Here is a 7,654-nt window from a genome sequence, read left to right on the forward strand (position 1 = left end):
CATGAGCCGGGGATTTAGCTCAGTGGCACCATGCCTGCCCCGCAAGCACAAGGTCCTGAGTTCAATCCCTGGTACAAGAAAAAAAAAAAGTGGCAATCATTGTGACTTCTTAGAACATAGGGAAATGAAATAGTAGAACTCTGAGAACTGTGAGCTGAAACCAGGGCTGATGCCCAGCTACTCAGTTGTGACACAAATGAGTCCCTATGGTGCTACCAAGTATCACTGTCAAGACTGCAAGGAACTCGGCCTTACAGCCACCATAAAAAGAAGATGAAATACAAAACTTGAAGAAAAGATAAATTTTTTGGTTTTTGGTTGAGTGGAAATTACTCCTTTCTAGAAAATGACTTTTGGGGGAGAGGTGAGTGCTGGGAACTGAACTCAGGGCCTTGCACATACTAGGTAAATACTGTACCACTGAGCTATACCTCAGCCCCCAAAATCACTTTTTAAGTAAAGGAACAACCTTTGATGCCTTTATGTCACCCACAGGCCCATATGAAAAGATGCTGCATTGGTCACACTATCCATCCAGAGACCAGACTGGCTAGTATGCACAGTAGGTATACTCACACAGCAGTGGTTCAGATGAGCAACACAAGCTCTCTAATCTGGATACTTCCTGAGTGACTATGTCATTTCATTTGCTACTCTCAGCTACTTTTTTGGAAATTCTACAACTTAGATCATTAAGTTAAATTGCAAAGTTTCCCATATCATTTCTATCCCACTTAAATCAATAAATATAAACCTTAAATGCTGCCCCTTCTACTCCCAGTACACACATACACATATAACACAATTTCAGGGGGATGAAGGGAATTAGGAAGGAGAAACTGAGTTCAATCACACTATCATCCTAGATAATTTTCCCTTCCAACACCATGAGATTTTTTTTTTTTTTGTACTGGGGATAGAACTTGAGACCCTGCAGTTGCGAGGAAGGTGTCAGAACCACGGAGCTAAATCCCCAGCCCACACCATGAAATTTTGATCCAATCACTCCTTGGCCTTTTGGCTAAGATCAAGTGGAGATTTTGATCCCTCTGGTTATTACCTCACCATGCAAAAGTCCATCCAGACTTGCAGGTCCAGAATTAGGTCGTAAATTCTGTTCACATACTAAAACTAATCCTAAGTACAAATAACACTTATTAGATGCCCACTACCTGGTGAAAGGTATTACACTCAACCTTTTAACCTTACTATATGCTTGAGCTAAGGGATTATCCATACAGACTCTGCCAAAAAATGTATGCACACTTCAGGAAAAAAAAAAAAGTATGGGTTTTTTTTGGGGGGTGGGTACTGGGGATGGAACTTGGGACCTTGTGCTTGTAAGGCAGACAGTGGAACCACTGAGCTAAATCCCTGGTCCAAAAAATTATGTTTTTTCAATAAATGGCATTACCCACCCTCATGTGGGGAACCCTAGAGGATGCCATATATCACGGAAAACCCACTACACTGCCGGCTCTTAGAGATGAAATTGAAAATGCATGTGCAGCAATCTCAATGACCAAGGTTACCCAAGCAGCACCTCTTGTAACTGTCGATGCCAAAGATAACTTGTATTAATCTCATGATGTCTCAATAAATTTTTTTTTGGGGGGGGTTTTTTGAGACAGGGTCTCACTATGTAGTTGAGACTGACCTAGAACTCACTATAGCCCAGGCTGTAAAACCCACTACACTGCCGGCTCTTAGAGATGAAATTGAAAATGCATGTGCAGCAATCTCAATGACCAAGGTTACCCAAGCAGCACCTCTTGTAACTGTCGATGCCAAAGATAACTTGTATTAATCTCATGATGTCTCAATAAATTTTTTTTGGGGGGGGGTTTTTTGAGACAGGGTCTCACTATGTAGTTGAGACTGACCTAGAACTCACTATATAGCCCAGGCTGGTCTCAAACTCACAGCGATCCTCCTGCCTCAGCCTCCCAAGTGCTGGGATTACAGGCGTGCGCCACTACGCCTGGCTCAATAAATTTAATATTAAAATATTTATACAAGTTTCTCTTTTCCTGAAATATGTATACCTCTTTTAAAAAATGCACACACTGCATGATTCCAAAGCAGATTTTTTTGGTGTATATCCTCCACAGGGCCTAGAGGAATGCCTTTGTATCCTTGATAAAAAGGCATTTAAGTTTTGAGCCAGGTATTTAGCTCAGTGGTGCTGCAGCCTGCCTCACAAGAACAAGGTTCTGAGTTCGATCCCTGGTACAAAATAAATAAATAAATAAATAATAAATAATAAAGGCATATAAGTTTCTATGTTGTGCATTTAAAAATACTATCTAACCCCTCCTCTCAAAAAGTATCTTTACCTTCGGCAGACTCTTATGGCTTTACAACACAGGAGTTTATCAAAGGTCACCACTCTGTAAACTACTCTGGGATTATGCTCCATCATTCATTCTTCCTCCCTAATTCTACTACAATTAGCCAATCATCTCTCACAACTCTTTCACCTCAATAAAAATAATAGGCCAAAAGCAACAAACTTTGTCAGTATTCAAATCCCTCTTTCATCTCAGTCAAATGTGTCAGTGACTTTCTTGTGATTAAGCTCACTTTATTAGGCCATGTGAAAAGAAGGCCTAGGGGAAAATGCCAACCTAAAACATATACCAAAAGAGAATGCCTGTAAACAATTGTGCAAAAACAGAAATACGCCCAGAACATAAGTTCAGTGTTTACATGCAGCCCCAACGTTGCAGTTTTTGAGAAAATTTTTCTTATACCCCACTTCCCCAGGCTGCTGCCCCAAGCTCCTCCAGGTCTTCTTACCGACCACCTAGGTCTAGGCTACTCTGGCTCACAATTAGAGGCAAATGAACCAACTCAGCTAACCTGAGGGAGTCACACGGGAGCTCTACAGAATCTGGAGACTAGGCCTGGAAACCAACCTTAGAAGCTTTCAGCTGGAGCACTGGGCTCCTTAGAAGGTAGAAAGCTTTGGGTGAGAGGAGCTGAAGCTTACACTAAGAAGGGCCGAGGCACCAATCTGCAAGGCATCAACAAGTCACAGCTGTGATTGGCCCCTCCCCCGCAGGAGACTGACCTTTGCCCCTTGCACGCCTCCCAGGCCCCTCCTACAACAATACTCCCCTGGTCTTACTACAGCGCCCGGAGTCCTGGACCCACCCCGGGGCGTCCCCCTCCTGGTCCCCCATTCCCTGCTTTGACGTCAGGGTGGTCTCCGCGGCGCTACAACTCCCGGAGGGGTCTGGCGGACCTGTCAGCGGATCCAAGATGGCGGGGCCTAGTCCCAGGACCCGCGGCCGCGGCTCATGTCAGCTGCGCCCCAGAGGCGGCTCCCGGCGGCTCCCCCGGCTCGGATGGCAAATGGAGGAGGAAAGGAGCCTGTTTTCAGGAAGCGAAGGCTGAAGTCCGGGTGGACCCGCACAGCTGGTCAGAATGGGTCGGCCGGGCCGGATAGTGGAGCCGGCTACCCTCCCTGTCAGCTCACTGACGTGGTAACTAGCCTCAGTCTAACCCGCTGCCTGGTAACAGCGCGAGCCCTTCCTCTCATAACCAATCACAGCTTGGGGCCCTGAAAAGTGGCACCCCAGTTACCCAATTGAAGAAATATATTGGTTCAGAAGGCGGGAGGGCCTGAAGAAGCGAGATTACCGGGGGGTGGGAATAGGTAGGTCACATCCAACGAATAAGAGAATTCTCTGAGTGACAGTTATTAAAACCAATGAAAATAAGGAATTGTTCTGGGCAGTTGGAGAGGTGGAGTTAGAGTTTGGTTGCAGCGCTCTTTTGGTGGAGGCCGCGGGCCTTTAGCCTAGGAAAGCTGTGATTTGCGGGCAGGGAGGCGGGTCATATTTTGAGAGATAGAGCGGGCGTCCCCGGCCGCACTCAATACTCTGCTCCTTGAGCAATTACTCCCTTTTGAGACAGCTTTGGAACGCCTTGATCCTAAATTCAGTCCGGTGAACTATTTCACCCGCGCCCCTCCTCATCCTGTTGTCTGCCCGTCCCGTTTTGACTTCTCATAAATGTGACTGTCGCATCCCAACTCAGTTTCGATGTCTTCTGCCCCGTTCCTCCAGAACAACTGAAAATGGAAAATAGTAGAAATCTTTATATCTAATTTAAGTCTCCTTGTGTTATAGAACAGGAAACTGAGTCCCGGAGTGGAAAGCTGGCCCCAGCTAGTCGGTGGCAGAGTAGAGAGACAAACTCAGGTGTCCTCATCCTCAGTTCACCTCTTTCCCACTTATTGGTGCTACCTCGTATGCCTTAGTCTATCAAGTTCTAACCTCCAACTCTGACCTTCATTTCAAGGCTTGGACATGCCTTACCAACCAGGACAAACCTAATCACACAGGTTAGTTTACATCGCCATTGACGCTAACACCAAGAGGCTGAGGGCTAGATACCTATCCATTTTTTTTCCGCTGCCCCCATATAGTTGGCTCCTGCCCTTACAAGAGATGACAGAGGTTACCAGACTATTTTAAATGATGTAGAAGCGACAATGCAAGGGAAGACTACAGGAGGATGGGTCTACTGCTTGCAAACTGAATCGTGGAATTCCCAGTCTGTTGGCTGAGTAGAACCCAGGTGTCGCTGCAGACCCAGGGAGGCTGCTGGGAGGCGGGGAAAAAAGACACCAACTCTCGCTGGACTAAGGGTGCACATCTGTAATCCCAACATTTGGGAGGCAGAGGCAGAAGAATGGCTGAGAATTTGAAGCCAGTCTGGGCTACATAGTGAGTTTGAGGGTAGTCTGAACTACATAGCAAGACCCTGTCTCAAAACAACAATCACCAAAAAATAATTTAAAAACAATAAAGATACCAATTCTTTCCACATTCCTCCTACTTATGGATAACTCAAGTCCAGGGAAGCCCCAAACCTAACCCCATAGGAACGTGTCCCAAAACCAGGTATCCCAAATCAGCCATGTATTAAGATACTCTAATTTGAAGAATCATTCAGAGCTGACATAAGACCTGAAGAGCCCCTCAACACCTCCCTACATCTGTTCACTAGGGTCCTGATCTCTGAGTCCAGCTAAGGAACTTGCTTCTTTTACACAAAGGAAGTCAGGAGAATAAGATACACCATCATGCCACTACACTTCATACTATCTCTGAGTTACTGTCTTATTCATTTGAAAAAGGTTACTGGCTTCCTGGGCCTGTCTCAGATTGAGAAGTCTTGGAGAGCTATTGGAAAAATCTAAGTGTGCCAAAACACCCTACTTCTCCACCCATCTTTCCACATGCCTCCAGAAATCGTCATTTTAAAAGCATGCAGTTGTACATTAAAGATGGACAGGAGAGCTGGGCGTGGTGGCACGTGCCTGTAATCCCAGTACTTGGGAGGCTGAGGCAGGAGGATTGCTATGAATTCGAGACCAGTCTGGGCTAAATAGTGAGTTTCAGGTCAGTCTCAACTACATAGTGAGATCCTGTCTCAAAAAAACAAAAACAAACAAAAGATGGACAGGAGAGCTGGGCGTGGTGGCACGTGCCTGTAATCCCAGTACTTGGGAGGCTGAGGCAGGAGGATTGCTATGAATTCGAGACCAGTCTGGGCTAAATAGTGAGTTTCAGGTCAGTCTCAACTACATAGTGAGATCCTGTCTCAAAAAAACAAAAACAAACAAAAGATGGACAGGAGAGAGATGACAATTCCCTAGCCTCTACTATTTATTAACCATCATCCTACCAGGTAAAACACCTTCCTCTTAGATCACAGTATGATTTTTTAAATTAAAAAATGATTTCATTGGGCCGGGGATTTAGCTCAGTGGTACCATTGCCTGCCTCAAGCTCAAGGTCCCGAGTTTGGTACCCAGTATATTGAAAAGAAAAGATTTCATTGCTTCAGTACATGGACAAATTTATGCCAGCAGGCAGAGGCTATTGATGACCCATATTTTCAATGGGTATTGGGGGAAGGACTCACTTAGTTTTACACTACTGAGCCAATCAGTGAATTTGGCTCTGTTAAAATCAGAAGGAATTTAGCATCCTTATTGTCTCTGTTCTTCTCAATATGCTTTTGAACAGTAACCACTTTCATAATTAAATGGTAGAGATCCTCAGGAAGATCAGGAGCAAGACCTTTGGACTTAAAGGATTCTCAAGATTATATTGCCCATCACAAAATATACTTTCATAACCTTGCATGAGTCTCTCACCAGTTTGTGATAGAGCCAGGCTCTTCTTGGCCACTTTGTAAATCTGCTCCTTCCTCTTATCAGACATCAACTTCAGGCAAGTGGGGATGCTGCAGAGCAGACTGTGACAGGTCCTTCCCCAGAGATGCATGTGACACAAGCTGGGGGCAATCCAGTAGCAAGAACAAAAAACCACCACCAACAACAAGGACCTCAGGGTGTGACATATTTATTGAGTTTCTACATTACACCTGAAAAGAAGGAAGAAGGAGCCATGGTTCCTGCACTCCTACATCTTAGTCACATAACGGACAGCTCATAAGCTGGTCTCTTTCATGTGGTAGATGAGACAGTGAAAAAAGGCAAAGGTTTATACAATATGAAGAGAAACAGAGTATTACGTGCGAGCAGAGAGTATGCACAACAGGGTCATGACAGCATGATGCTAGACTCTGGCAAACCTGGGAGTTTGGAAGGCCTTCCCAGAGAGAATGAGGCCTGAGTGGAACTTAGGAGGACAGGCAGGGATTAGGAAAATAGAGGTGGAAAGATCCATTACTGTCAGGAGAGGACAAAGATGGAACTGAAGATGAGGTAGGCTCCTGAAGGCCCAGTATGCCCAACTAGAGGCCTGACGTTTCTCCTGAGGGTAATTAGGAACCATTAAAGGGTTTTAAGTAGAGATGTGAGGGGTCAGATTCCCTTTAAGAGCATATTTTGTGACTTAGGGCTTTCAAGAGCACCCAAGTAACATAATCCAGTGCAACACGTTCCTTAGACTTCTATCTTGCCCCTTGCAAGTTTCTCATCACCAAACACCAAGGCCACACTCTGCCCACGAGACTGATCTGTTCCCCATCCTCTCGAAGCTGAGAGGGCACAGACCAGGCAAATCGAAGGGATGGACAGAGGGGCAAAGGCCTGTGCCTTCAGAGGGCCCCAGGCCCAACCTAGGGGAATCCGTGAGGCCCTGTTGATTTGGGGTGGCAGTGAATTAAGTTAATTGTCCAAGGGAACAGTAGTGGTGGGGTTGGAATATCGCTTTAGTTTGACTCATTTCAAAGCCTGCTTTTCTCACGAAGCCATCTTCCATGGGGAAGAGGGTGGCAGGCGTACCCAGCTTGAGAAGAAGGGTAGATGACAGAAAGGGGGCACAGAGAAAGAGAAACTGGTTTCTCAAAGTGGCAGAGGCAGGAGGAGAGGGGCAAAAACCAGGAGCAAGGCGGCGGAGACGAAGAGAAAAGAAAGGCGAGACGTGGGAAAACTGGAACGGAGACAAAAGGGCGGAGAGACGGACAGCGACAAGTGGAGAAAATCGGCGAAACTTGAGCGGTAGACCAGCCTGAGCGCTGAGAGCCGGCGGCCTGGAGCGCATTCCCACCTGGCATCCAGCAGCCCTCTCCCCCTTCACCGCCCCGCTTGGATCCCGGGAGCTGCCGGGACCACTTCGCCGCCGACTGGTCCTCTCCTGCTCCGCCGGCCACGCCACTCCGCCGCTCA

At 46.4% G+C, this 7,654-nt stretch overlaps 1 protein-coding gene across 9 annotated transcripts in view; it reads right to left on the reverse strand.

Moving 5' to 3' along the window:
• The window catches only part of Gbf1 (golgi brefeldin A resistant guanine nucleotide exchange factor 1), a 119,115-nt gene extending 115,615 nt beyond the window's left edge, over positions 1-3,500 (reverse strand). For all 9 annotated transcript variants that reach the window (XM_019207790.2, XM_010626419.2, XM_010626420.2 and 6 more), the window contains exon 1: positions 3,248-3,500. The gene's annotated coding sequence lies outside the window, so the exon portion shown is untranslated. The remainder of the gene's footprint in view (positions 1-3,247) is intronic.
• Positions 3,501-7,654: the final 4,154 nt, after the last annotated feature.

The sequence above is a fragment of the Fukomys damarensis genome, unplaced genomic scaffold (genome assembly GCF_012274545.1).
Source record: "Fukomys damarensis isolate Sample0158 unplaced genomic scaffold, DMR_v1.0_HiC HiC_scaffold_8, whole genome shotgun sequence".
NCBI lineage: Eukaryota > Metazoa > Chordata > Mammalia > Rodentia > Bathyergidae > Fukomys > Fukomys damarensis.